The sequence below is a fragment of the Pristiophorus japonicus genome, chromosome 1 (assembly GCF_044704955.1).
Source record: "Pristiophorus japonicus isolate sPriJap1 chromosome 1, sPriJap1.hap1, whole genome shotgun sequence".
Lineage (NCBI taxonomy): Eukaryota > Metazoa > Chordata > Chondrichthyes > Pristiophoridae > Pristiophorus > Pristiophorus japonicus.
The window spans coordinates 241,376,749-241,390,265 of NC_091977.1; the positions used below are offsets into that span (position 1 = coordinate 241,376,749).

General features: G+C 46.4%; 1 protein-coding gene across 1 annotated transcript in view; it reads left to right on the forward strand.

The window, feature by feature from the left end:
- The window catches only part of LOC139269366 (choline transporter-like protein 1), a 105,792-nt gene that overhangs the window by 59,288 nt on the left and 32,987 nt on the right, over window positions 1-13,517 (forward strand). The window lies entirely within an intron of this gene.

Sequence of the window (13,517 nt, forward strand, 5' to 3'; positions counted from 1 at the left end):
ACCGAGGAATCAAGGCTTAGTAAGTAGTAAGCAAGGAGGTCTTCCTGTGCTGAGTGGTATATACTTTAATGCAATGAGTATAGCGAATAAGGCAGATGAGCTTAAGAGCAGAGGTAGACACTTGGGAGTATGACATTATAACCATGACAGAAACATGGCTGAAAGAGGGGCAGGTTTGGCAGATCAATAGTTCTGTCTACTGGATTTTTAGACAAGATAAACAAATTAAATAAACTATTGCAGCAGTGAGGAGGGATGATATGTTAGAGGGATCATCAAATGAGGCCATATAGATCAAATTGAAAAATATAAAAGGGGCGATCACACTGATAGGCGTATTGCTGGTCACGGGAATGTGGGAAGGGAGGACCTTGAGCCAATCACTATCATTAGGGAGGTAGTGCTGGACAGGCTAATGGGACTCAAGGTAGATAAGTTCCCTGGTCCTGATGAAATGTATCCCAGGGTATTAAAAGAGATGGCGGAAGTTATAGCAGATGCATTCGTTATAATCTACCAAAATTCTCTGGACTCTGGGGAGGTACCATCGGATTGGAAAGCAGCTAATGTAACGCCTCTGTTTAAAAAAGGAAGCAGACAAAAGGCAGGTAACTATAGGCCGGTTAGTTTAACATCTGTAGGGAAAATACTTGAAGCTATCATTAAGGAAGAAATAGCTTGACATCTAGATAGGAATAGTGCAATCAAGCAGACGCAACATGGATTCATGAAGGGGAAATCATGTTTAACTAATTTACTGGAATTCTTTGAGGATATAACGAGCATGGTGGATAGAGGTGTACCGATCGATGTGGTGTATTTGGATTTCCAAAAGGCATTCGATAAGGTGCCACACAAAAGGTTACTGCAGAAGATAAAGGTACGCGGAGTCAGAGGAAATGTATTAGCATGGATAGAGAATTGGCTAACTAACAGAAAGCAGAGAGTCGGGATAAATGAGTCCTTTTCAGGTTGGCAATCGGTGGGTTAGTGGTGTGCCACAGGGATCGGTGCTGGGACCACAACTGTTTACAATATACATAGATGACCTGGAAGAGGGGACAGAGTGTAGTGTAACAAAATTTGCAGATGACACAAAGATTAGTGGGAAAGCGGGTTGTGTAGACGACCGAGAGGCGCTGCAAAGAGATTTAGATAGGTTAAGCGAATGGGCTAAGGTTTGGCAGATGGAATTCAATGTCGGAAAATGTGAGGTCATCCACCTTGGGAAGAAAAAAACAGTAAAAGGGAATATTATTTGAATGGGGAGAAATTACAACCTGCTGCGGTGCAGAGGGTCCTGGGGGTCCTTGTGCATAAATCCCAAAAAGTTAGTTTGCAGGTGCAGCAGGTAATCAGGAAGGCGAATGGAATGTTGGCCTTCATTGCGAGAGGGATGGAGTACAAAAGCAGGGAGGTCCTGCTGCAACTGTACAGGGTATTGGTGAGGCCGCACCTGGAGTACTGTGTGCAGTTTTGGTCACCTTACTTAAGGAAGGATATACTAGCTTTGGAGGGGGCACAGAGATGATTCACTAGGCTGATTTCGGAGATGAGGGGGTTACCTTATGATAAGGTAACCCTAACCCTTATGTTGAGTAGACTGAGTCTTTACTCGTTGGAGTTCAGAAGGATGAGGAGTGATCTTTTAGAAACATTTAAAATAATGAAAGGGATAGATAAGATAGAGGCAGTGAGGTTGTTTCCACTGGTCGGGGAGACTAGAACTAGAGGGTACAGCCTCAAAATACGGGGGAGCCAATTTAAAACCGAGTTGAGGAGGAGTTTCTTCTCCCAGAGGATTGGGAATCTGTGGAATTCTCTGCCCAAGGAAGCAGTTGAGGCTAGCTCATTGAATGTATTCAAATCACAGATAGATAGATTTTTAACCAATAAGGGAATTAAGGGTTATGAGGAGTGGGCGGGTAAGTGGAGATGAGTCCACGGCCAGATCAGCCATGATCTTGTTGAATGGCGGAGCAGGCTCGAGGGGCTAGATGGCCTACTCCTGTTCCTAATTCTTATGTTCTTATGTATAGATCCTCAAACAATGGGAGGGAGATAGAGAAGTAAATATGTAGGCAAATTGCTGTGAAGTCAAAAACCATAGGGTAGTAATTGTAGGGGATTTTAACTATCCAGTTATTGATTGGGACAAATTTAGTGTGAAGGGTATAGAGGGTGCGGAATTCTTGAAATGCATTCGAGAACTTTTTTAGTCAGCATGTAGCAAGCCCAACACGAGAGGGGGCAGTCTTGGATTTAGTTTTGGGGAATGAAGCTGGGCAGGTTGAAGGGATATTAGTGGGAGAGCACTTGGGTGCCAGTGACCATAATTCAGTCAGATTCAAGTTGGTTATGGATAAGGACAAGGATAGGCCTGGAATAAAAGTTCAGAATTGGGGAAAAGCTAATTTTTCTAAGTTAAGTGATTTGGCCATAGTGGACTGGAAACAGCTACTTGTGGGTAAATCAGTGTTGGAACAGTGGGAGGCCTTCAAGGAAGAGATTCGGAAGGCTCAGGCCAAACATGTGCCTTAAAGAAAAAGGCTGGGAAAAATAATTCTAGTGCCCCCTGGATGTCCAGGGACTTGCAGGGGAGGATTAAGAAAAAAAGGGCCGCTTATGTCATATACCAACGGCGAAATACTATAGAATCTTTAGAGGAATATAGAAAGTTAAGAGGCAAAATTAAAAAGGATATTAGGAATGCTAAGAGAGAGCACGAGAAATTCTTGGCCGGTAAAATTAAGGAAAACCCTAAGATGTTCTATAAATATATTAAGAGTAAGAGGGAAAGGATAGGGCCGTTTAGAGACCATGAGGGTAATCTTTGTGTGGAGGCGGAAGATATTGGTTGGGTTCTCAACGAATATTTTGCATCTGTTTTCACAAAAAAAAAGAGGTAATGCAGATACTGCTATCGAGGAGGGGTGTGATATTCTGGGTGAAATAAATATAGCGAGAGATGAAGTATTAAGGGGTTTAGCAGTTTTGAAAGTAGGTAAGTCCTCAGGCCCGGATGAAATGCATCCCAGTCTGTTGAGCGAAGTAAAAGAGGAAATAGCAGAGGCCTTGACCATCATTTTCCAGTCCTCTTTGGATCAGGGCATGGTGCCGGAGGATTGGAGGAGTTCAAGTGACCTACTATTTTACTAATGCAGTACCCTTGTTTAAGAAAGGAGAAAGAGATAGGCCGAGTAATTACAGACCTGTCAGCCTAACCTCAGTGGTGGGAAAAATATTGGAAAAAATCCTGAAAGACAGGATAAATCTACATTTGGAAAGGCAAGGATTAATTAGGAACAGTCAGCATGGATTTGTTAAGGGAAGATCATGTTTGACTAACCTGATTGAATATTTTGAGGAGGTAACCAAGAGGGTCGATGAGGGTAGTGCGTACGATGTAGTATATATGGACCTTAGCAAGGCTTTTGATAAGGTCCCACGTGGTAGACTGGTCATGAAGGTTAAATCCCATGGGATCCAGGGTATAGTGGCAAGTTGGATCCAAAATTGGCTTGGAGGTAGGAAGCAAAGGGTAATTATGTTTTTGTGACTGGAAGGATGTTTCCAGTGGGGTTCCGTCGGGCTCAATACTGGGTCCCTTGTTTTTTGTGGTATTTATCAACGATTTAGATTTGAATATAGGGAGTATGATTAAGAAGTTTGCAGACGACACTAAAATTGGCTGTGAGATTGATAATGAAGAGGAAAGTCATGGGCTGCAGGAGGATATCAATCTACTGGTCAGGTGGGCAGAGAACTGAGGTGATGCACTTTGGGAGGGCTAATAAGGAAAGGGTATATACATTAAGCGATAGGACACTTAATAGTGTAGATGAGCAAAGGGACCTTGGAATGCTTGTCCACAGATCCCTGAAAGTAGCAGGCCAGGTGGATAAGGTGGTTAAGAAGGCATACGGAATGCTTGCCTTTATTGGCCAAGGCATAGAATATAAGAGCAGGGAGGTTATGCTTAAATTGTATAATACTTTGGTTAGGCCACAGCTGGAGCACTGCGTGCAGTTCTGGTCGATGTGATTGCACTCGTCATCATAGGCAGTCCCTCGAAATCGAGGAAGGCTTGCTTCCACTCCTGAAGTGAGTTCTTTGGTGGCTGAACAGTCCAATACGAGAGCCACAAACTCTGTCACAGGTGAGACAGATAGTCGTTGAGGGAAGGGGTGGGTGGGACTGGTTTGCCTGCGCTTGATTTTTGCATGCTCTCAGCGTTGAGACTCGAGGTGCTCAACGCCCTCTCGGATGCACTTCTTCTACTTAAGGTGATCTTGGGCCAAGGACTCCCAGGTGTCAGTGGGGATGTCGCACTTTATCAGGGAGGCTTTGAGGGTGTCCGTGTAGCGTTTCCGCTGCCCATCTTTGGCTCGTTTGCCGTGAAGGAGCTCAGAGTCGAGCACTTGCTTTGGGAGTCTTGTGATGGCCGCTGGGGTGGTAGGTCCCTAGGGAACTCCCACGCTCCAAACAACTCCCACCAGCTCTCGGCAACTTTCCACCCCCCAAACTCCCCTAGCCAAATAGACCCTAATAGAGGGTCTAAGCACGTAAACCCAAAACCTTACCCCTTACCCTAGCGATTGCACTAGAGAGGGTACAGAGGAGATTTACTAGGATGCTGCCTGGAATGGAGAATCTTAGTTATGAGGACAGAATGGATAGGCTGGGTTAGTTCTCATTGTAACAGAGGAGGTTGAGAGGAGACCTCATTGAGGTGTACAAAATATTGAGGGGCCTGGACGTAGTGGATAGTAAGGGCCTATTCCCATTGGTGGAGCGGTCTATTACAAGGGGGCATAGTTTTAAGATTTAGAGGGGATTTGAGGGGGGGGGGACTTTATGCAGAGGGTTGTGTGGATCTGGAACTCGCTGCCTGGAAGAGTGGTGGATGCAGAAACCCTCACCACTTTTAAAAGATGGTTGGATGGGCACTTAAAGTGCAGTAACCTGCAGATTGAGATGAGACTGGATGACCTTTTGTTGGATGGCGCAGATATAATGGAAAGTACTGCAAGGAATTAGAACACGGCCAGGGTGATCTCCTGGACGGTTCGGAGAGGAAGCTTCCTAGATTCTTTCTTCCTAAATTGACCTGGATTTTTATCTGGTTTTTGCCTCTCGCAGGAGATCACATGGCTCCAGTTGGGGTGGAGTGTAGAATGTTTCAGTAGAAGGGGTGTCGCAGTTGTGTGAGGTGGACTGTTTGGGCTGGGTGCTCTTTGCCTTTCCATCATTGTTGTGTGATGTGGACTGTTTGGGCTGGGTGCTTTTTGCCTTTCCATCATTGTTCATAGGTTTATATGTAACCTTTAGGGCTGCTGACCAAGGGCTGTGTGGCTCTTTGTCGGCCAACATGGACACGATGGGCCGAAATGGCCTCCTTCTGCACCGTAAATTTCTGTTTCTATTGTTGATCTCCCACTTCCAAGTTTAATCTTTCACTTTCAACACCGTTGGTTTTCTATGGATTTGCATTTTTAAAAAGAAAGACTTGGATTTACATAGCGCCTTTTACGACCTCCGGACGGCCCAAAGTGCTTTGCAGATAATGAAGTACTTTTGAAGTGTAATCACTGTTGTAATGTTGGAAACGCGGGTGCCAATTTGCGCACAGTAAACTCCCACACTGATGATGACTAGATAATCTGTTTTAGTGATGTTGATTGAGGGAGTACACTGAGGATAACTCCCCTACACTTCAAAATAGTACCGTGGGATCTTTTTGCGTTCTCTGGAGAAGGCAGATGACCCCGGGGCCTCAGTTTAACATCCCATCCAAAAGGCGGTATCTGACCGTGCAGTACTGCCTCAGCACTGCACTGCAGCATTCTGTGCTGAAGTCTCTGGAGTGGGACTTGAAACCCACAACCTTCTGATTCAGAGGCAGGAGTGCTTACCCACTGAGCCAGGCTGGCTTTGAGTATGGCTAAGCAAAACTCCATGAGTAATGGAGCTGTTTAAAAAGTGAGATCTTTTAGCCTTTTTAAACATTTGAAGCTAATTTTTAGTATAGGCTTCATTAATATTTGTTTGCAATATTCTGAAAAAAACTTTCCAAACAGATGTGCTAAAAATAGATTTCTCTTGATGGTTTGTTTCTGTGGGATGTAAATTAGCTGCATATTATCTTAGTCACTGGATAACTGACTCATTTAAGCAGATTTCTAATAGGAACAGCTGAAAAATGGGGATATGAGACAAGAGCTTGTGAGCTTAGGTGCTCGAGTCTCTGGAGTGGGATGATAGGTGCATGACATTAAATTATACTCAACTATTGTGTAAAGGTTTTTTCGGCATTGTAATACTTGCAAGTGTTTTTTTCCATTCTAGGAAGGGGTAATAAATATTAGCCTGCCAGCATTGCCCACATCCTGAGAACAAAATAATTCAAAAACATTTTTAAATCCTGTGCATTGATTCAGGCCTTTCTCTTGTCTTTAAACTGTTGGCACTGCAAGTATTTCCCTTGCCCTTGGTATTCCAGTGCTCAGTAAATCCCAATCTGAACACCATGATTAGGGCTTGGTTTTTTAGCACGTATATCCTTGCACGTGTGTGTTCAGAAATGCTCAGTCTGTAGTGCTATTTTAGGAAATTGATTTCAATAAGAAGTAAATGTTCATAAAGCATTCTAGAAAAGCCATTAGTTTACACATTTCATAGCTTATTTGTTCGTTCTGGGCAACAGATACAAAATAGTTGATCTAGAGCTGGGACTGAGGGAATTCTGCCTCTTGATCAACTTTGTGCTGTCTTTCGAGGAGCTCTTGTGTATTTTTGTCATCATCACCTTGAACTTAAATTCTTTGCTCAAACTCCATCATTTGGGGAAATCTTCCCTTTTTTAAAATGTAGCATTGGAGATCAGGATTTTTTGGTGACTGAGAGCATGGAATGATTGATTCTCTTATTAAACCACAAAATGCCAATTTGAACTGGTATGTCTCCTATTAAACTGGGTGTTCAAATTGTTTGCACATCCTTACGTATCCAGTCTCTGCAACAGCACTATCTTTTTTTTTTTCTGTTGGGGCCGGAATCTTTTCAGCAGTGTCCTTCTGCATGAAGACTTTGCCACTGGGACTACCACTGTGAACTACATAAAGTTTAGCTTAAGTAGAATGCTCGTGTAGATAGGTGCATAACATTAAATTATAAGAATCTCCACTTCAGATTGTCCATCCTCCGCTTGCCAGTTTCTCATCTGGAAAGTTTTGTGGAAACCTCATTTATATTTTGTCTGAGATATATAACTTTTTGGACAATTTTGCTTTCACACCACATTGATTTGGTTTTGTGACGAGGGCAGTTTTGGAGCAAATCCAGCACTCTATCCTGTGCATGATTCTAGTTATTTTAACCCCACGAGCAGATTCTAGCAGGCCTACAAACCTAATCATTGGTCTACAATATCCATTTCAAGGGGAACAAGGCTAAAAGCAGAATTCTTTCCGATCCATTTCTGCAAGGAGGCAGTAGAAATGAAGAACAAGAATTGTTGTGACATTTCAAAACTATAATAATTTGTGGCTGTAACAATGCGTACGGATGTTGTGCTGTGGCTAGAACTACTCTAACCTTCTGTTTTAATGCCCAGCTCTAAGCTGCACCTTTTGGCTCCCTACATTCTGCTCAGTCAGTGCTGCTGCTTTGGGTCTAAGGTCTTCAGTTTCTTATATAAATTAAAAACTCTCCTGCTCTTCTTCGAAATAGTGCCATGGGATCTTTTATATCCACTTGAGAGGATGGCAACCATGAAGCTTTTGTTTATAGATGTGTTGGACGCTCCAATTAAATACATAAACCATATCCTCTAAGTAAATGACCTGTTCACGATAATTTCAGTAAGATCAATTTAATTGTTTCATCCGATTGTCAATATATTAAACGGTAACCTAAGAAATTCCAATTTTAAAGTATTCCTGCTGTGAGGGACTAGTTTGGTCAGACCCCACCTGGATTACTGTGTTCAGTTCTGGGCACCGTGCCTCAAGAAAGATATACTACCCTTGGAGGAGGTGCAGCACAGATTCACCAGAATGATACCGGGGTCAAAAGGTTTAAATTATGAGAACAGGTGGCATAGATTAGGTTGTATTCCCTCGAGTAGAGAAGATTAAGGGGTGATCCAATTGAGGTGTTTAAGATGAAAGAAATGGATAGGGTAGATCGAGAGAAACTATTTCCTCTGGTGGGCGAGTCCAGAACAAGAGGGCATAACAAAATTAGAGCTAGGCCGTTCAGGGGTGATGTCAGGAAGCGCTTCTTCACACAAAGGGTAGTGGAAATCTGGAATTCCCTCTACCAATAAGGCTTTGAGGCCGGTGGTCAATTGAAAATTAAAAAATTGAAATTGATAGATTTTTGTTTGGTAAGCTTGAGGGGCTGAATGGCCTCCTCTTGCTCTGTTCCTAAAATTTGCTGCTTTTCTTATTTTTGTTCTGTTTGCCAATAAGGTTCAATCAACATTTAAAAAAAAAAGAATCAGTGAGCACATATCACAGATAATTGAAAATTACACAGTAAATTAAGCTCTTACGGCTCTATTTTCGCCACCATTGGGTGCCGTTTTTTTGGTGTCCGCTGATTTTTTTGGAGTAAGCGTGAATCTGCAGCTTTCCTCAAAGTTTGTCTGCCTGCGCCGGATCTTTTGTACGCAAGATTTTTTGGCGCAGGTCTGGGTGAAAACTGATTTCCGTGACGTTTTTTGGCTATTTAACTGATTTTCGCCAACACTGATTTTTTTTCAGTACGGCGCACAGTGGCCTTAAGTACCGATCAGAAAAACCCTACGTTAACTTAAGGAAATTGGTGCTGAGTATATTTGAGTTTTTGGAGCGAGGGAAGACGACAATTTAAAACACAGATTCATGATGAATTTTGCCGACGGAATTCGGAAAATAACTCAGTTAATTTTTCCCACGGAATGTTAGAAATTGAATTTTTTCCATGTTATGTGAGAAGGTAAATTGCGACTCCGCCCCACCACAGAATCTGCTCACGGGGCTCCAGGCATGGGTTGGAGGAGTGCTGGCCAGCAGCAGGATTGCTCCCTCGGCCAGATACAAGCACAGGAGCGTGGATTCCCCCCCCCCACCCCCGGGGCAGTGGCGTAACTAGAGGATGTGGGTCTCCACTACAAACACAGATTTTAAAAAATCACTGAGCGACAGGCAAAAGTGCTGCCGGCCAGGGATGACCCGTGCAGCCGCCCCTCCAGTGAGGGGGTCCGGGGGAGCCGGGACCAGCGTGAGGGAGGGTTTACAGGGTGGCGGGTTACCGCGGGGTCTGGGAGCAGAGCTGAGCCGGGTGTGGACGGCGGGACAGTGGTGCTCCAGGCTCGGGCTCTCTCCGATTTCCAGAGTGAGAATGTGGGCGAGATCTCGGTGCGCGAGGACGAGGTGCTGACCATGCACAGCGCGCACGACATCGAGGGCTGGCTGGAGGGGGCCAACAGCCTCGGCCAGAGGGGTCTCTTCCTGGCCTCGTACATGCAGATCCTGCGGGCCGGGAGCAGGGGTGACGTTGCGCCCGGTGCCGCCAAGCCCCCGGGTCCCGCTATGCCAACGTGCAGACTGGCGGCTATGAAAGCCCGGCGCTACCTCAGCCTTAGCCCCCCAACGGCTTCAGCCTGCCCCACCGCCAGCATCTTCTGCCCCCCGCCTCTCGCCCAAATGGGCGACGGCGGCCTCGGGGGATCTGGTCCTGGCGGGGCTGGAGCACCAGGCGTCGGGCAGCGGTGACGACGACGACTGGGACGATGACTGGAATGATAACTCCTTGGTGACAAACGAGCCGCTGTCCAGGAGCGGAGGAGGTGGCGGTGGTTCTCGGATTTCGACGGGACGGGACAGTCCGTTATCGAGTGAGCACAGGGGCAAAGTTCCCCGTCATCTCGGGGTGGGGGAGGGCCACATCCCCGAGAAGCAAGCCACCGGCCACTTCGAGGAGGACTTCATCTCCAAGCGGAAGAAAGGGCTGACCATGTGGATGAACCACATGACAAGCCACCTGGTGCTGGCGCGCTGTGACGCCTTCCAGCACTTCCTCACCTGCAGTGACGAGAAAGCTTGGAAGCAGGGCAAGAGGAAAGCCGAGAAGGACGACATGGTGGGGGGCAACTTCTTCCTGATGCTCAGCACCCCGCAGAGCCCCCTCGACCTGCAGGAGGTGGAGAGCAGGGTCGTCGGGTTCAAAACTTTCACCAAGAGGATGGACGGGAACGTTTTCCAGCTGAACCATACCGCCAACGAGTTCACGAGGAAGCAAGTGGTGGGCTCCCCTTCAGGCGAAGGCCCTAATGCCACTGCATTGGCATAGTTACGCCATTGCCCCCGGGCTTCTTTCCAAGCTGAAAGTCGATCTCCTGTGTTTCTGTCTAGCCGAGGGAGCGGTGCTGCCGACCGGCACTCCACAGCAGCAAACATACGCATTTCGGCAAAAACTATAATTAAAGTGCCATAAATCACTGTGCGTCGCGTCTCCATAGAGACAGAGCCTTGTGTTGTGCATGCGCAGCAGACCGGGTATGGTCTGTTCTACTAGGGCGTCACCCAGCAAAGGTGTGTGTGCTTCAGTAAGTACTGACTCACAATAACAAGAATAACAAAATTAACAATAATTATGGGTGCAACTATTACGATGCCTCATGTAATAAAGCTAATTTGCATGCATGCCATGCAGAGGCGACGGATAATACAACGCCAACATCGCAGAAACCAGATTGCTTGGAGGTTGATGGGGTAGAGGTCAGACCCTGACGATTCTACAGGGACAAACGCTCATACCTACATCTGAGTGAGGCAGACTGCATTGGCAGGCTGTGATTGAGAAAGGTGGTCATCAGAGATCTGCTAGCTAATCAGGGCAGACATACAGGCAAGAAGTGGCAGGAGGATTGCCCCACCTGTGGAAGTAAAGGTCACTGCAGCACTTGCCTTCTAGGCTTCTGGCTCATTTCAAGCAGCAACTGGGGACATTTGCTGCATCTTGCAGCACATCACACATTGCTGCATTTGACAGGTGACTGCTGCACTGTATGCCAAAAGGGACCAGTTCATCAATTTCCTCATGACCACACAGACAATGCAAGACAGGGCTGTGGGGTTCTCCAGAATTGCTGGCTTCCCAAAGGTACAGGGTATGATTGACTGTACCCACATCGCCTTAAGAGCACCTTTGGTCGACTCCGAGGTTTATCGCCAACAGGAAAGGGTTCCACTCCCTAAATGTCCAGCACGTCTGCAATGATATGCATCGGATCATGGCAGTGGATGCCAAATATCCAGGTAGCATTCATGATGCTTTCATCCCACGTGAGAGCAATGTATCTACGATGTTTCGGGAGCTGCCAGAAGGGCACAGCTGGTTGCTCGGGGACAAAGGGTGTGTGCTCGCCACCTGGCTCATGACCCCCCCCCCCGCCCATGTAATCCCTGCACTGAGCCAGAGTATCGGTACATGTCGCACATAATGACACGGTGCATCATAGAGCGGACAATTGCCATACTGAAGCAGTGTTTCCGATGCTTGGACCACTCTGGAGTCTATCTGCAATATGCCCCTCATCACGTCGATCAGTTCACTGTCCTGTGCTACATGCTGCACAACTTGGCCATCATGAGGGGCCAGGTACTGGACATTGAAGATCCTCCCGAGGGGAGAATGGGGGTGGTGGGGGGGAGGGGGGTGCGCGGAATAGGAGAACGAGGAGGCTGACAATGAGAACGAGGAGGAGGAAGAGCAGCAGAAGAAGGATGACGAACCCATGCCACCACCTCAACCCGCGGAGGAGGCAGCCTCGTGCACCTGTAGCCATAGCTAAGGACTTGCATTAGCGTCTAATCCGTGATCGCTTTGCTGTCTGAAGGCTAAACAGCCCGACAATGTTGACTCTTTGCACCGGCTAGTGTGAAAAAATAATATACATAATGTACGTAATGTGTTGGTTTATGTTGCTTTAATTCCAAAAATAATGTACGTAATGTGTTGGCTTATGTTTCTTTAATTCAAAAAATAATGTGCATGATTATTTAAAAAATAATTAGGGGTGTATTAACCATTTGTACAATTCTTAACTAATAATTTTTGTATCAAACTTTAAACTTTTCAATGAAGAAAACAAGTAGCAGCAACAAACAAGCAATCAAACTCTAGCTGCGGCCAACTCTCCTTCCTCTTATTCAAAGACCTTCAAGCGCTGTTCGCCCCTCTTGCCGCCTCTATCCGTGCCTGTTGACTCAGACTTCTGCTTCCTTACCGTGCATCACCCCAAGGTTTTTTCTGCTTTCTGCGCAAAGGTGCATTTGTTGTTGGGGTTGGACAGGGACAGACCTAGCAGACAGCATTGTGGAAGGCCCGTATTCCTCTTTGGACTCTTCTTCAGCCTGTGGATCAACCTGTGGCAAACTACCTGAGATTGGTCTGGGGTTGGAAATTGAGTTTCAGCAGCTAATGCTGCCAATTGCTGTTGGGCAATGACAGCCTAGACATATCCACTTATTGCAGCAGCTATCTCCGACATTCCCTCCCTAATCTGTCCTGACGCTGCACCAGCTGCCTCCGACATTCCTTCCCTAATCTCTGACATCCCTTCCCTAATCTGCGACATCCCCTCCCTCGTCTGTCTCCCATTCCTCCAGAAAGTGTTGCTACTTCTACTGACAGTCCCGCTAATTCTACGTTCATCCCACCATGGTGTCTAGGAGCGATCTCGTTAGCTCACTGCTCTCCCCACTCATTCCCATGATCTGTCCTATGGCCCCTGCATCCTCCATTTCAGGTTGAGCTCTCCTTCCCACCCTTTTCGGCCATCTCCCAGGTGTGGCTTGCTGCAACCCACTAGGATCCGCAGCCTCAGACTGTACACCATGAAATGTTGCGTCAGTTGTATCGCTCAACAAAGGGCTTTGCGCCCTTGAGGCCGGGGGTGGGGGGGGTTTCACTGGCTCCAGTTGTAATGTAACCATCTCATTATTGGTGTCTTCCTGCTGCCCTTCATTGTTCAGCTCATCCTTGTCCTGAAGTTGAAGAAGAATATCTGGACTGACGGCTTCCTGATCATGCTCTGCTTCTACTTCTGCTTCAGCTTCTGTCTCTTCCTGATGCGCAACATCTGCAAAACATAACAGAGCAGATGTCTGGTTAGCAGCAGGAGAGGGGGCAGGGTGACATGAGTACATGGGCCACACAACGCAGGCTCTTTTCAAAGACCACGATGATAGCACATTGGATAAACTGAAGTGTAGCTGACCGAAAACAACACATAAAACGAAGCGTAGCTAGCCTACGCAGTACTTAACATTTAGCCAACCCAGACTCTGCAATTTGAAGGACTTGCCCTCCGGTAACCTGGGCCCAGCGTCCACATTGGTGATTAATCATCTCTCAGCAATCCTCTGTTCTACGACTGTTAGTTGCAGCCTACTTGGTGCACCTCCTCCAGTTTTTGACCTTTCCCAGTTGATCTGTAACACAAATGAAAATACAACTTTTTAAGA